Raw genomic sequence first — 17,058 nt, 5'->3', positions numbered from 1 at the left:
TTCTAGAGGCTCATGATGATGTGATAAAAACATCATAACCAAAATGTTCATAACTTCGGCTATGAGGCTCCGTTTTGAATGATAACTGGTCAAATCAAAACTTGGAACAAAAAGCACGTCATGATATGTTTCGAAATGGGACTTATCTATTTTTTAGTATAAAAATCGTTTTCTAAATAGAGTTATGAACAATTTTATTATTTTTCCATAAATTTTGGGTTTTGTTTTCGGGTTTGTATTTGGCTCATGGATTTATACGGTTCCGTTTTAATTTATGTTTCTTATTTAACTGTTACCGATGTACTTTGGGTGGTCATTGATTAGTTTTAAGGACATCCAATTTTCTTCCAAAATTTTGTGTTTGTTGAACCATTTTGAAACGCATCACACAGTATCTTTAAAATCAACGTGTTTGGGGGCTATTGTCGTGACTATCCTATCTTAATTTGCTAGTTTTTGTATGTTGCATCAAATTCTTACAACTTAATTTTACCATAATTTTTTTAAATTACACATATATTTTTTGTTATTTATTTTTACAAAACCCAAAAAATAAATTCTTCATAAATATTCTTTATTAGTAAGTTTATAAAAATTATATGAGTTTTTTAAGAGTTTTTATTTTAAATTCTATCAAAATACTAGTTTTTTCTTTTTAATATAATGGAACTTTTTTATCTCCAATTATAAAAAAAATAAAGAAAGTTTTTCATCTTACACTTTTAGTGAGTTTATATAAGGAAATATCAAGAATATTGTTGTTAAGGTTATTTATATTTTTTATTTTGTTTAAAAAAATTAAAGTTTTTATAAATTTTAAGAAGTCAAAATTTTGTTTTTAATATGTAACATATGATTCAAGGTGTTTTTCATTTTTGTAACGCTCGCAGATTTAGGCTAATCAATTTAAAGATAATAAGCATCAAAAATAATTTTTTTTATACAAGATTATTTACAATAAATAATATTGACCAAGTTATAATATATGTCACAAGGGTTTTGTACATATAAAGACGTTGAAATCCGAGTTATAACGAACAAATTATGACCCATCGAAATTTTACGGGTAAATCGATATGGTATCGCGTAACGTAAAAAGTGAATTTTTGACAAATAATTTTTTAGCCTCAGGGAGCTAGACGAAAGTCGTGGTATATGTTAAACCAAGAACGTAAATAAAATGAACATCCAAATCAGACTTCGTATGGAAAAGTTGTGATTTTTCTAAGATTTAGTGTAACAGTGCACAGCCCGAAATTGAATTTTAGAGTGGTCGATTTTTAGCCAACACAACCTAAATAAGAATTGAAGATCTCATTAATAGGAGCTCAACGATATAAAGACGGTCGAAAACGGACATCGGATGACAAAGTTTTGAATTTTTAACGGACTTCAATTGTCTAAGTCTGTTAATATTTAAATTTAAAAATAAATTCATAATTAGCAAACAGAGTCTAAATGAATGTTGTAGATGGCGTTGCTGCCTATGCGTGGATATAAAGAACGTCAAAAAAATGGAGCTCGTATGCGAAAGTTACAGATTTTAGAAGATAATTAGTTTTTGCAGTAATCTGCGAGCGACACGTGGTACAATCCTGACCATTGCTTCCTCCCCACCCATTGCCACCAGTTGGTGACACTTGGCACTCAACTCGACGAGTTGGAGGCTCAGAACGCGCCAAGTTGGGCCATTTCCCAGCATATAAATAGAGGCATAAATCTTCCATTTCCTTTACACATCTCCCATTCTTTCTCTCTCAAACTTGTCTCTAAACCCCTACCAAGCCCTAGCACTTCCTAAGCGCTAAGAGGCGAGTCCCGAAGTTCTAGAAAACTCCGAGAAGAAGAGCTTTCGGCTTGGAAGTTCTGCCCCCACAGAGTCCGGTTGCTAACCAAACCTCCTAATAAGTGAGTTATGATCACCCCACTTTAAGTATAGCTTATGTTTAAGTTCAATATCATTATTATGAACTGATAAACAATATATTTATTATAAAATATAGTATACAAAGTGTTATTATAATATATCTTTTAACTACTCAGGGTACGGGAAAATTGGTTTGAATGGCCGCATAGGGTTGTTGGATTTCATAAGTGCTATAATGGCAAAAAGGCCCTGCCCTACAGTGTTTCATGTCTAGCCCTTGTCTGTACATAGTGGTTGAAAATTATTGTTTAACACTTATAAAACAATATCATCATAAATAGTCGCAATAAATATTATACTAAAATCCAGTGGTAATAATATTAGGTTTCTTCGAAGGAAAATAGAATCGCTAGAAGCAAAGCATTGCCCGAATTTGGAATCATCACTTTAACAAGTGAGTGCATAGTTACTTTCATCTTACACATAAATATGAGGTATTTATTATAAAATACATGCTATGTGTGCATATTGTCTGTGTTCTTGATATCTTGTTAGATAAACAAAATATACATGATTTATTTGATTTAAACTGTATATGTATTTTATACCTATAATTATGATGTGTAAAGATGAGTAGATGAAAGATGATATAGATGATGAGAGGTGAAAGATGATGAGAAGCCTTGACCTTAATGATGAGAAGCCTTGACCTTAATGATGAGAAGCCTTGACCCAAGTGATGGCCTAGTCATTTAGCAGAGTATAGATGACAACCATGGACTATTCTAGAGAGTACAGTGGAATACTAGCAAACTCACTGTAACATCCATAAAAATTCACAAAGTTTAAACTTTTCAGAATCAACCCAAGTTCATAAATTGTTTGCAAAATCATCCAAAACCAATAATGTTCAAAAATTGTTTTCAAACTAAATCAAAATTAGAGTTTTCCCAGAAATCACAATCATAAAATGCAAGGAGGTGCACGATCAAGCCTTCGCCTTCCCGCGATCATCCGAAGTACCTGAAACCAAATCCAAAATTGTAAGCCCCAAAACTTAGTGAGTTCCCCCAAAATACCCGCACAACAAATAAAACACGTACAATAACCACATACTATGGGCCCAATCAACCATCAGGTTGGAATGCCCCAAGCCTTCAACGATCGGTTTGGAATGCCAACATACTATGGGTCCAATCATCCTTAGGATGGTATACCCTTGGTCCACAACCATCGGTTTGGAATGCCCACATACTATGAGTTCAATTATCCTCGGGACGGAATACTCTTGGCCCACAACCATCGGGTTGGAATGCCCAGACTTGTTGGCTCTTGCACAAAGTAGATAAGCCTCAACCACCAATCAATCATGTGCACGTATATTAGATAATCGTATAACAGTCTACAACCAGGTAAACCGATCTACAGATCACTAAGCATAGCAACATCCTATCTACCATGACATCGATCTAGCTGATCATAACCACATAGAACCATCCTATCTACCAGGATACCGATCTAACAGATCACACTAACAATAAAGCAGGATAACAATTCAAAGGGTCGGCCTTGGTGCCTTAGACCCTTGAGTATAATGAGGAAAACTCACCTCACAATGTTGAACAGAATTGAAAAGATTAAACTCCCGAAAACCGGCTCTAAACACCAACACATATAACCACCATTTATCCAATTCCATAAACTTCTAAATTACCAAAATACCATCAGAAGTCAAACTTGGTCAACCCTTGGTCAAAGTCAAAGTCAATGGTCAAGGTCAACAGTCCATGTTGACCCAACTTATCGAGTGCAACTTAAAGACTCATCGAATTCCTTCGGAACTCAGAGGATCGTGAAAACCCCAGTCAACTCGACGAGTTACCAGACAACTCGTCGAGTCCATGTAGCATCCAAAATCTTGGGAAAACCCTAACTAATGCGTCTAGTGCTCTCACTAACTCACCGAGTCCATGCAGAATCCAGAAAGCGGTAAACCCTCACCCAACTCCTCGAGGTGACTATGCAACTCATCGAGTTCCTTCAATCCTTTCCTCATTCAAATGCTTTTAAGCAAAACCAAGGCCCCAAACTGTAGATCTAGCCTCTTAGGGTGTAGTTTCCACATAAAGTTGCTAACTTTACGTGCATGTAAGGCTTCAAGAAGCTAAAACACTCAAAACTAACCTTAGAAAGAGGTTTAGGGCATGCAGAAGGTCTAAGGCTTCATAAAGCTTGATGCTTTATGTACATGAGGGCATAAAGGAGTCCAGATCTGATGTTACAACTTTCAAATCATGGTCAAAACTAGAAATGCTTCAAGGATAAGTTAGAAATGACCCTAAACTCTTAAATAAAGAGATCTAACAAGAAAATGATCAAGGCTGTGACTGTTTACATCCAAATGGATGCCAAAGTGATGTAGATGCTGGATCTACAAGCCCCTTCTCAATCCAAGCTTCTAAATCTTCAAGTCTTTTGAAGACACACACCAAACACACACTTTTAGCCTCACACACACCCAAAATAAGCATTAGCTCGATTAATGTTTGCTTCTGGACGTGAAAAGGTGGTAAGGAGGCTGGAACGGGGACTTAAGGTCCTTTAAATAGGGTGCAAACCCTAAATATTAGGGTTTTCATAAACAGCTTCAACTTGTCGATTTGGGTCCTCCAACTCATCGAGTAGGTTCCATAAATCATGCGGCCTGATCAATCTCTACACGACAAGTTGGGGGCAACCAACTCGTCAAGTAGGTTCTAAAAATATAACTTTAAAGCCTTAAATAAATTCATGGGAGTTGGGATGTTACAATTCTCCCCCACTTGAAGTTGACTTCATCCTTGAAGTCCGCTACAGCAAACAGATCCGAGTAATGCTCCCGCATCTCTGCCTCCGGCTCCCAAGTCAACTCAGATTCCCTCCTATGTTGTTATTGTACATTTACCAAAGGTACCTCATTGTTCCATAGAACCTTCACTTTCCTCTCCAGAACTGCCATAGGCTACTCCACATAATTCAGGTGCTCATCGACCTAAATATCATCTAATGACACCTTTGCTTCCTCGTCTAGTATGCATAACATAACTGGAAGACGTGAAAAGTGTTGTGAATCTGACTGAGCTCTTCTAGAAGATGCATTCTATTCGCCACCTTGTCAGCCCTGGCAATAATCCGAAAGGTTCCAATGTATCGGGGACCCAATGTTCCCCTCTTCCTGAAGTGGATCACACCGTTAAAGGGTGAGACCTTCATTAGTACCATGTCGCCAACCTGAAACTCCAACTCATATCAATGTCGGTCAGTGTAACTCTTCTGCCGACTCTGAGTAGTCTGCAACCACTGCTTGATCTGCTGAACCTACTCGGTAGTTTACAGAACTACCTCGGTCTGACCCATCACCCTGTGACCAACCTCACCCCAACAGACTCGGGTATGGCATCTTCGTCTATAAAAAGCTCGAATGGTGGAGAACCAATGTTGGAATGATAGTTGTTGTTGTAGGAAAACTCTGCAAGGGGTAGTTGGGAATCCCACCTCCCACCAAAGTCAATGACACAAGCCGTCAACATATCCTCGAGGGTTTGTATGGTCTACTCACTCAGGTCGTCGATCTACGGATGATAAGTTGTACTGAAATGCGGAAGCGTGCCCAGTTCCTCATGAAACTTCTTCCAGAAATGGGAGGTGAACCAAACATCACGGTCTGAAACGATAAATACCAGAACCCCATGGCGAGCAACGATCTCATGGATATACACGTCGCCCAGCTTTTCGGCCGATGAGCTCTCCCAAATGGGCAGGAAATTGGCACTCTTAGTCAATCAATCCATGATGACCCATATAGCATTAAATCCCTTTGTCGTACTCGGAAACTTGGTAATGAAGTCCATCATGATTTGTTCCCATTTCCATATGGGAATCTCTAGAGGCTGCATCTTGCTATGCGGCCTCTGATGCTCAACCATGACCATCCTGAAGGTCAAGCACCTCTCGACATACCAAGGGATCTCGTACTTCATGCATGACCACCAATAACTCATACTCAAATCTCAATACATCTTGGTGGCCTCCAGGTGAATAGAGAAGTGAGATTATGATCCTCCTCCAGAACCATCTGTTTGAACCCACCAGACATCGGAACCCATACCCGACCGTAATGGGTCAATAATCCCTGACTATCCTGAGTGAATCTGGTGGTATCGCCTCTAATCCTCTCCAACATCCAGTTCTCCTATCATACTCCCTCAAGCTGAGCCTCTCTAATCAATCCCACTAGTGGAGAATCCACTGATATATTCATACATGCTGCTGGAATAGACGGTCCATCCCTCTTGCGGCTCAGGGCATCCGCAACCACATTCACTTTATCCGGATGGTAAAGGATCTCACTGTCGTAGTCCTTGACTGCATCCAACCACCTGTACTATCTCATGTTTAGGTTTAGCTGATCCATGATGTGTCTAAAACTCTTGTGGTCCATGTATATGGTACAGCGGACCCCATAGATATAATGTCTCCAAATCTTGAGAGCGAATACCACCACTCCCAACTCCAGATTGTGTGTGGGATATCTCGTCTCGTGCGAATTAAGATGTTACGATGCATAGGCTATCACCCGTTTTCTCTGCATAAGGACTGCACCCAATACGGTGATTGATGCATAATAGAATACCATGCAATCGTCAACTCCCTCAGGGAGTGTCAACACTGGCGCCTCGCATAGTTTCTGTCGTACAGTCTCAAATGCAGTCTGCTACTCAGAGCCCCACTGGAAATCCACCCCCTTACTCGTCAGAAGAGTGAGGGGTACGATAATCTTGGAGAAATCCTATATGAATCTCCGGTAGTACCTTGCCATTCCCAAAAAGCTCCTGATATCCGAGTGATATTTTAAAACCTCCCATTGCATAACCGCCTCAATCTTGGCCGGGTCAACCAAAATCCCCTCTTGGTTAATGAGATGTCCCAGGAATTGAACCTCTCGCAACCAAAACTCACATTTCAAGAACTTGGCATAAATCTGCTCTCGTCTCAAAACTCCCAATAGCTCACAGAGATGCTCCTCGTGTTGCTCCCTGGTCTTGGAATACACAAAGATATCATCTATACACACAATGATCGAGCGGTTGAGCATCGATCTGCATACCAGATTCATTAGGTCCATAAATACTAATGGCATGTTGGTGAACCCAAACGGCATCACCACGAACTCGTAGTGCCCATAACGAGTTTGGAACTTGGTCTTCTCCGTGTCCTCCTCCATAACCCTGACCTGATGGTATCCGGACCTCAGGTCTATCTTGCAGAACCAAGATGCTTAATGCAACTGATCAAAAAGATCATCAATCCTCAGTAGTAGATAATGGTTCTTCACTGTTAACTTGTTCAACTCCCGGTAGTCAATACAATCCGATGTGAACCATTCTTCTTCCTCACAAAGAGAATTGACGCTCCCCACAGAGAACTGCTCGGACGGATGAACTGCTCATCAAACAGTTCCTATATATGAGATGACAGCTTATGTATCTCGGGTGGTGCCAATCGGTACGACGCCTTGGCGATAGGGGCTCACCTGGCACTAGGTCGATCCTGAACTAGACCTGCCTCTCATGAGGCACTTCGGGTAACTCCTCCAGAAACACGTCAGCAAAATCTCTAACCATTGGCACCTTAGAAACCGAAACCTAATCCCTGACTCGCGTATCCATCACATACGCCAAATAACCCATACACTCATGATGAATGTACTGTCAAGTCCTAACAGCTGAGCAAAATCCTAAATCCAATCTAGTGCCCTCGTCGTAGATAACCTGTTCTCCACCACTTAGGGTTCGAACTACCAAACGCTGACCCTCGTTGTCGATCATATCACTGAAGCAACTCAACCAATACATACCCACAATCACACATACACCCCATGGGAATCAAAATCAAGTCTATCAGGAATGATACCCTGAAGATCTCTAGAACACAGCCCCGATAGACTGAAGAAGCAGAAATCTTGTGTTCGTCAGTGATGAAGAATCACAACGGAAACTCTAGCTCTCCTACCGAAAAACCGAAATCCCTACTGAACGATCGAGAGACAAATAACCGACTCACCTCAGAGTCAAATAATACCAAAGCATGCAAGGAGTTCACTAAAAATGTACCTAATCATAGGTACAAATATATATTCACAAAAAAAATATAATCAGCAAGATAAGGGATAGAAACATACTAGAAACCACATCTAGTGCTGTCCTGGCCTCCTCGGCTGTATGGCTCACTTGCTCACAATCGTAACAAAGTCTGGCCCCAGAAGCTGGAGTCTGATGCTACAATCCCTAGCAATACGGCTCTGCTTGCCACACGTGTGACACCCGCTACCAGATCGGAAAACCCCAGAATGAGGCTTCCCGCACTTCCCACAAGTGCGGTCGTGCTGACATCTACACCTAGAATTAGTAGTCTTGGACCACTTCGATGGCGACTACTATTGCATCGAGGCCTGCTTCTGCTCTCTTAACTGCAGCTCAATCTTAAGCTCCCACCGCCTAGCGGCCTCCTACAACTCCAGTAATCTATTGCAATGCTAGGTAGCAACAAACTGTCTGATGTCAGTCTTGAGCATGCTCAGATAACGAGTCATCTGAGCCTGCTCAGATGCAAACTCCAAGCAAAACATCGCCATCTTAGTGAACATGTGGGTGATCTCCATACCTTGTCTTAGATCCAAGAACTCATGTGACAACCACTCCCGCTTAACCCGCGGAATGTAGCGAGCACAAAACATCTCCCTAAACTGATCCCAAGTAACTGTCGCTCGTTGCTCCTCATAATATGACCCCGTAATCAATCTCCACCAGTCCTTTGCTTTGGACCTTAGCAGGTTCAAAGCACATCTGACCTTCTGGTCAGAAGGACATGAGCACGTGAAGAAACATCCCTCCACATCAGACAACCACCTCATGGCTATGATCGGGTCCTGAATCTCATTGAAAGTCGGGGGCTTCATGTTATCGAAGTCCCCACTAATACAAAACATGAATCTATTGACAATTATCTTTGAAATTAGATTATCATGAACATTACCACATCAAAAGCAAGTTTATAAGTCTAAAACATCTTAGGGTAATGTTCTTAGTCCAATTCCAGCCAAAAAATTTGAATATATGCTATCTGGGGGTCCAACTCGTCGAGTGCACGACCAAACTCGGTGAGTTGGATGTTTTTTGCCTTGGACTCGGTGACTCCATCAGTGGACTCGGCGAGTCTTCTATGCAGACAACACTAAAATTCGATTTTTAAGCAATTTAAGTAAGTATAACAAGAAAACAAGCCTAGGATCTGATACCACTGTTGGGTTTTGAGCATTCTAACACTCCTATGGTGTACATGCAACCCTATAAACCTTGGATCTATGTTTTTTTCTATTATACATACAAATAAGAACTTTCCAAAGCTTTAATCCTAACTAGCATACTATGAGGCAACTATACTACAAAGACTAGTTAGATGACATACCTTTTGGTGTAGCTTGATGTCTTCAAGCTTTAGGAGCTTATCCCCAATAGTGTGGAAGCCTCAAGTGGAATCACAAATCACCAAAACACCTTGGAAAACTTTGAGAATAAGAATACTTTTTGTTCTCTCTAGTGAAATCGGCTAGCCCTCTTAGTGTACCCGCACTAGTGCCAATTTCACCAACCAATGACATCTTTATATAGTATGGAGACTAGGGTTAAATCCATGACCTTTCATTTCATATGATCCATGGGTTAAACACTCCATGGACTATCCATGAAAGCTTAGCCCAACCTAAATGAACTTGGCCCATTCCATATATATAAGAGTCCATATTTAATTAGTTCATATTGATCACTTAATTAATTCTAAATTAGTTCTTGATCAATACTAATTAAATAATATGATTCCATATTAATATATTAGAACTTATAATATATTACTATAATCATAAATATATTATTGTCAAAAGATTATCCATATAAATTGTGTCGGTGAAGTGCAACCCAAATGGACCATGCCGGGTCGGGTCAAGTACATACCAAATATAGTTATGGACTTAGACTTTAATCCAACATACATAATGTTGGACCCCATAGACTTTTGGATATTTGATCCTACTCTAAGCCCTTCATCAAATAGAAACAAGAAATAAGGCCAAACCAAACACTCTCGGGCTAGAAGATCTTAATTATGTACAACAATGATGCATACACTAAGCAACCACAATAATGATGTCAATTTCATATAAGGAAAACCCTAGGCCATCAGGCATCATATAATCAGGAAATTCTATCATGTAATTCGTTTGAAGATCCCTAGCCTATTAGCAGCATGTTGTTCTAACATATCACATTATCAAACAATTGCACGGTATTTTAGGGTCTACTTACTGGCTCCGGCTGATCGTACACTCTGCATCTTCCTTTCGTATTTTGAAAACCATTTTGAAAATCCTTTCCCTCAGTTTGAGACTGGATTCACATGAATGTTCCTCCAATTCACTTAAACTAAGGCTCTGATACCAACTTGTAACATCCATAAAAATTCACAAAAAGTTAAACTTTTCAAAATAAACCCAAGTTCATAAATTGTTTGCAAAATCATCCAAAACTAGTAATGTTGACAAAAAAATTTCAAAATGAATCAATATTAGAGTTTTTCTAGAAATCACAATCATAAAATGCGAGGAGGTGCACGATCAAGCCTTCACCTTCCCACGATTATTCGAAGTACCTGAAACCAAATCCAAAACTATAATCCCCAAAGCTTAGTGAATTCCACCAAAATACCTACATAACAAATAACACACATACAATAACAACATACTATGGGACCAATCAACCATTGGGTTGGAATGCCAACATACAATGGGTCCAATCATCCGTGGGATGGTACACCCTCGGCCTACAACCAATGAGTTGGAATGCCCACATATTATGAGTCCAATCATCCTCGGAATGGAATACTATCGGCCCACAACCATCGGGATGGAATGCCCTGGTCTGTTGGATCTCGCACAAAGCAGATAAGCCTCAACCGCCAATCAATCATGTGCATATATATTAGATAATCATATAACAGTTTATAGGGGAAAAAACCAATCTATAGATCACTAAGCATAGCAACATCCTATATATCAGGATATAGATCTAGTTGATCATAGCCACATAGAAACATCCTATCTATCAGGATACCGATCTAAAAGATCAAACTAGCAATAAATTATGATAACAACTCAAAGGGCTGGCCTTGTTAAACCTCCCCTAGCACCCGATGTAAACCCCGAGGCTCCCGAAGGCTCCGAGAAAAGAGCTTTTTGGTTCGGAAACACTGCTCCAGTGAAGCCCGGTTTTTAATAAAAATCCGCTGCGAGTGAGATACACCTGCCATACTGAAAATATAGCTTATATATAAATATTGGTGGGCCGACATTGTGTCCGTAGACCCAGCGCTACTGGAAGGTAACTCACCTCGTAGTAGCTGCTGATCTGTGCGAGAATCCTCTGACTTCTGCCGCTACTGCTTCGGAAATCCTCCGGCTATAATTCCCACAAAACACTTCGTCATACACTGCTAACTGTTCTTAGTGTAAAATGACCATTTTACCCCTGACCAAATCAAAGTCAAAGTCAACTTCTAGTTGCTCTGACTCGCCGAGTTGGCTCGCCAACTCACCGAGTCCCTATCCTTCCATTTGTCCTTATACTCAATTCTACTCGTCGAGTTAGGAGATGACTCGATGAGTTTTCCTTCTAAATGAACATTGACTAAATCCTCATCCGACTCACCGAGTTGTATGAACAACTCATCGAGTTCATCTTCAACTGATACACAGGTCCTGTCCTTAACTCGCCGAGTTGTATGAACAACTCGTCGATTTCATCTTCATACTTAAGAAGTTTGCCTTGGACTCGCCGAGTCTGCTCATGCACTCGCCGAGTCCCATGAACTTCTAGAACAATGGCTTAGTCCAGAACGTTGGGTCACTCCCCGGGACCCCCTAAAACCTTTTCACACTCAACTGGGTCCTTATGATCGTCAACTGATATGGGACAGAAACCTTGGACTCGCCGAGTCCAATAATGGACTCGTCGAGTTGGTCATATCCTCTCACTAAATCTTCGATTTTTGATTTACAACCCTTGATCAAAAGATAGATCTATGCTTCTACAATCGATCTAGCATGTAAAGTTACAACCTTTACGTGCTTGCATGGGACTTTGAGCTAAAAATGTCCTAAAACAATCTCTTTCAATGCATGGGGCCTTCTTTGAGTGCAAGAGCCACTCCTTTCTACCTTGTAACCCCTCTAAAGACCTAGATCTGAAACATCAACTCCAAACCATGCTTGCAATCATAGTCGGTGACCAAAATGGCTTAGAAAAGCCCTAAAACTCCACAAAATGGGATCTATCAAAAGAACAAACAAGCTATAGACTTTATACCTTCTGTAGACTGCAAATGATGCTCCAAATCGGATCCTTCTAGCCTCCTCTTGATCCTTCAAGCTTTTCCTTCCTTCCTTGGGTCACAAGAGCACCAAAATCACTCCAAATGCCTAGATTGCTTCAATAACGGCTAGGGTTTGCTATGGGGGTCTTCTGGGAGCAAATGGGACGAAGGAGGCCAAGTTAAGGTGTTTAAATAGGGTGCAAACCCTCATGTTAGGGTTTTTGTCCAGACAGGGCCTACTCGCCGTGTTCGGGACCCGACTCGTCGAGTCCACATCTTAAACCCCGCGTCTCATCTCGCTTCTACTCGGTGAGTTGGTCCTTCAACTCGCCGAGTCCAAGGCCAAAAATGCAAATATATAAATAAAAGAATACATACCAAGAACCAGGTGCTACATAGTCGATCATAAACTTGTGGGGGGTGGGGTATAACATGTGGCTAATAAGTATTACCAACATTTATTAAGTGTAGACTAATATGAAAAAATTATAATTGAAGATTACCAATACATATATAAACATGTGTGGGTATTTACTGACACATTTACATGTGTGGCTAAATTATGTGTGGGAAAATACTATAGTTTCTTGTAGTGATCGAATAGGAAGAACTTAGTATAATCACATCATATATATACTGTGACTTTTCACTTTATTTGACTATGATGTATTTTGGTTGATTATGGATACATTATGATTTCTCTATTGTTTTGATTAACACGTTCTTTTGATGTTTTTTAATATAAAAGCAAAATTTTTGGTTCTAAGTTTTGGGATGTTATATAATACTTTTTTTTCCTAAAAGTTTGTTATATATTATAGATTATGATTTTTTTAAATAAAATCATTTTGATATTATACTGAAATTTTAAGAACTATTAATTTTTATTAATTTGCTATTATTATGAAAAATGATTAATATATATATATATACATATATATATATATATATGTATATATAAAAAGAATATATATATGTATATATAAAAAGAATATATATATATATATATATATATATATATATATATATATATATAAAAAGAATATATATTTTAAACCATATAACTGATGGGTTTTGGTCATAAGACATCTTATGTGCTCATACAAACCCTAAAGTTTGGATCTAGGTTTCTCTATTGTACATGCTTTAAATCCAAGACTATAAACCCTAATTCTAGCATTCAAGTAGTCATATTAATGTAATTAGGTTTAAGATCACACCTTGATTGTTATGTAGCAATAACAATCCCAAATCTCCTTGTAATGACTTTGGAAGGCTTAGAGTCACAAGTGTCACTCCTCTAATGGTTCACAAACACCATAAGCAAGAGGATGAAGAGGAGAGAGGTTGGAGGCTGCCAAAAACGTGTAGAAACCCTAACAAGAAGCTTAGCCCCGTTTTTGAGCCTTAAGGGGTCTTTATATAGTTGGGCTATTAAGGTTATCTAACAAGGAAACCCTAATTTGGATGCTTAAGCCCTAAGCAACCCATAGACTCCTTTTAATCAAGCCCTTGGATGATTTCTTTATGCGCTTCCCCATAGAATTCGTCCAACCCTTGATACAAGGCAATCCATGGCCCAAATTGCAATTATCTTATAATTACAATTCCAGTCCCTTAAGTTTAATTAATCTCTTTTAGTCACAAAACTAATTACCAATTAATTATTGACTAATATTAATTAAACAATATGATTTCTCCTTTAAGATTCATTGAACTTTCAATGGCATGTTTAAATCTCGATATGCCTCTCTTGTTTGTGACTGTGATGCCGAGGATCACAAAGCGGGTGTGAATAACCATGCAAACTTACATGGTACCCTCACATGTTACAGTCACCTATTCGATGTGCCGGTAAACCACACACGCTCCACCGAACTATGACAAACATTGAGTCACCCTTTGCTACCTTTCCTTAGAACCATTTAGTGTGCCGGTAAACCACACACGCTCTACTAACGTCTTCGCAAGGGCACAAAGTGTAATTTCATGGAATTGCATCAATTCACTTTTTCCTAAGTAACTAAGATTGGGAATTTGAAAAACATTTAGTTACTTTGTATTTCATTATACTTATAATGGAAGGTTTTGTCATATCCTACCCGTTCGGCTAACGACCCTCCACTATCAAGAGTGGGGTGGGTAAGACTGGATACCCATTCAATCACCATTTTATAGGCAATTTCCTTAAACACCCCTTATAGACCAGCTTCGTGAATGAGGCCTACTAACGGTAAGACTGACTTTTAGTTATACATATATAATGTTAGACTTTTAATGTTATATATAGTATAGGGTGTATTTTATAACTTTTAAAATACTATGTGGTTAACTTTAACAATTACACTTTTAATTCAATTAATTGGTTAACCTAAACTTTTATGGATTTATTAAATCTCTTTTAACTATACACCTAAATTAATTAATAAAACCATAAGGTTGTATTTGAACTTTTCAAAACTAGGGTTTTAGAATTTAACATTCCTAATTAAACTTTTTAATCAACTTTTAAATTCCAAAACTTGAGGGCAAGTTTTGAAACTTTTTTCAAAACATTAGGGTTTTAACTATTTAAATTTCAAAACAACAAAACTTTTGGGTTCAAATTTAAACTATAAAACCTAAAGGGGAAAATATGAAACTTTTCATAACAACAAGGATCAAATAACAAATAATTTTAAATTAACATTTAATCACATAATTATCCATATTTGATTTATTTAATGATTTCTTGCAAAACAATTTATCAATTTACTCAAAATAATTAATCAATTATCTTATAAGGAAACAATTATCTTATTAATTGATAAATATCTTCATTTAGATCAAAAATATAGTCAAATATATCATATAATCGGATTAATATTGATCTAACATGATAAGGTCACTATCCATATGCAAAAACAGCAAGAAATCCCGAGATAAGCACTATGTGACGAGTTAACTCGTCGAGTCAAGCGTGGACTCGTCGAGTCACCCTGGACTTGGCGAGTTCAGCTATGGACTCGGAGATTCCAACCTCTAATACACCAAAAAAAAAACGAATTTTTCAGATATACAATGCATCAATACAATTGAAACCATCCTAGGCTCTGATACCACTGTGGGTTTTGGTCATAAGACATCTTTTGTGCTCATACAAACCCTAAAGCTTGGATCTAGGTTTCTCTATTGTACATGCTTTGAATCCAAGACTATAAACCCTAATTCTAGCATTCAAGTAATCATATTAATATGTAATTAGGTTTAAGATCATACCTTGATTGTTATGTAGCAATAACAATCCCAAATCTCCTTGTAATGACTTTGGAAGGCTTAGAGTCACAAGTGTCACTCCTCTAATGGTTCACAAACACCATAAGCAAGAGGATGAAGAGGAGAGAGGTTGGAGGCTGCCAAAAATGTGTAGAAACCCTAACAAGAAGCTTAGCCCCATTTTTGAGCCTTAAGGGGTCTTTATATAGTTGGGCTATTAGGGTTATCTAACAAGCAAACCCTAATTTGGATGCTTAAGCCCTAAGCAACCCATAGACTCCTTTTAATCAAGCCCTTGGACGATTTCCTTATGGGCTTCCCCATAGAATTCGTCCAACCCTTGATACAAGGCAATCCATGGCCCAAATTGCAATTATCTTATAATTACAATTCCAGTCCCTTAAGTTTAATTAAACTCTTTTAGTCACAAAAATAATTACCAATTAATTATTGACTAATATTAATTAAACAATATGATTTCTCCTTTAATATATTATTCCCATAATATATTAATAAATCATATTTAGTCCTTTCTCTCCATAATTCATCCTATCAAGTTGCTTTGATGAAGGCAACCTAAAAGGACCATGCACCATCGGGTCAAGTACATACCAAAATAGTTATGGACTTAGACACTAATCCAACAGTCTCCCACTTGGATAAGTCTAACAACTATTCTGCGTATGACTTCAGATCCTGATCTGCAATCGTAGCTTTCCAAAGCCGCTGTCAACTCTGATCATATCAGATACGCGTGTCCTTAGATAAGGGATCATATATTCCTCCATTCTAGATATCGTATGAGATATGATTTCTAATCATTCTCTTTGTACTATATCTCGATTTCCGATTTATGACGACAAACTAATTGAACAAATCAAATTAGCCCTAGCCCGGCCGAGGATTTACGTTTGTCGTCATTAAACCATCGAGGGGCCCAAAGATATCGCTTTTATTCTACTTTGAATAAAAGGAACGGATAAACTTTGATACAATGCTTGCTTGCACTCACCCACCGAATTACACACAACGATATGTTTTATAACACCAAGTTACTGGTGCGTTTACATATTATCAACGTGCAACCGATTTGCAAGATACAACTCACACATCTCGGTTTCAAGAATATAAGATGTTATCGTCTCACCAATCACTCGTAATACAATTCATGGAGTGATCCAAGTGAGCGTGGGTTTAATCCAATGCTCAAATCATTTTCATAAGCACTCATGAACGTTGCAGCAAACATTTGCTTATGTCTAATGCTCTTTAAACAATCCACACACCAATTCATGATAGTCTTCATTCATATCTACTTCCAACATATGAATGACTGTGGCCCATTTGAATAATTCGATTATTCTTAATAAACTCAATTATTCTGGAAGTCAAAACATGCAAAGTGAAACACAAGAATAATACTAATCCCATATGGCCTCAAACCTTTGAGTATAAATAAAACTCCTTTTATTTAT

Source organism: Lactuca saligna, chromosome 3 (genome assembly GCF_052625555.1).
Source record: "Lactuca saligna cultivar CGN05327 chromosome 3, ASM5262555v1, whole genome shotgun sequence".
In the NCBI taxonomy this organism is placed as follows: Eukaryota; Viridiplantae; Streptophyta; class Magnoliopsida; order Asterales; family Asteraceae; genus Lactuca; species Lactuca saligna.
The sequence above is the reverse complement of the archived record's forward strand: the minus strand, read 5'-3'. Positions refer to the sequence as shown.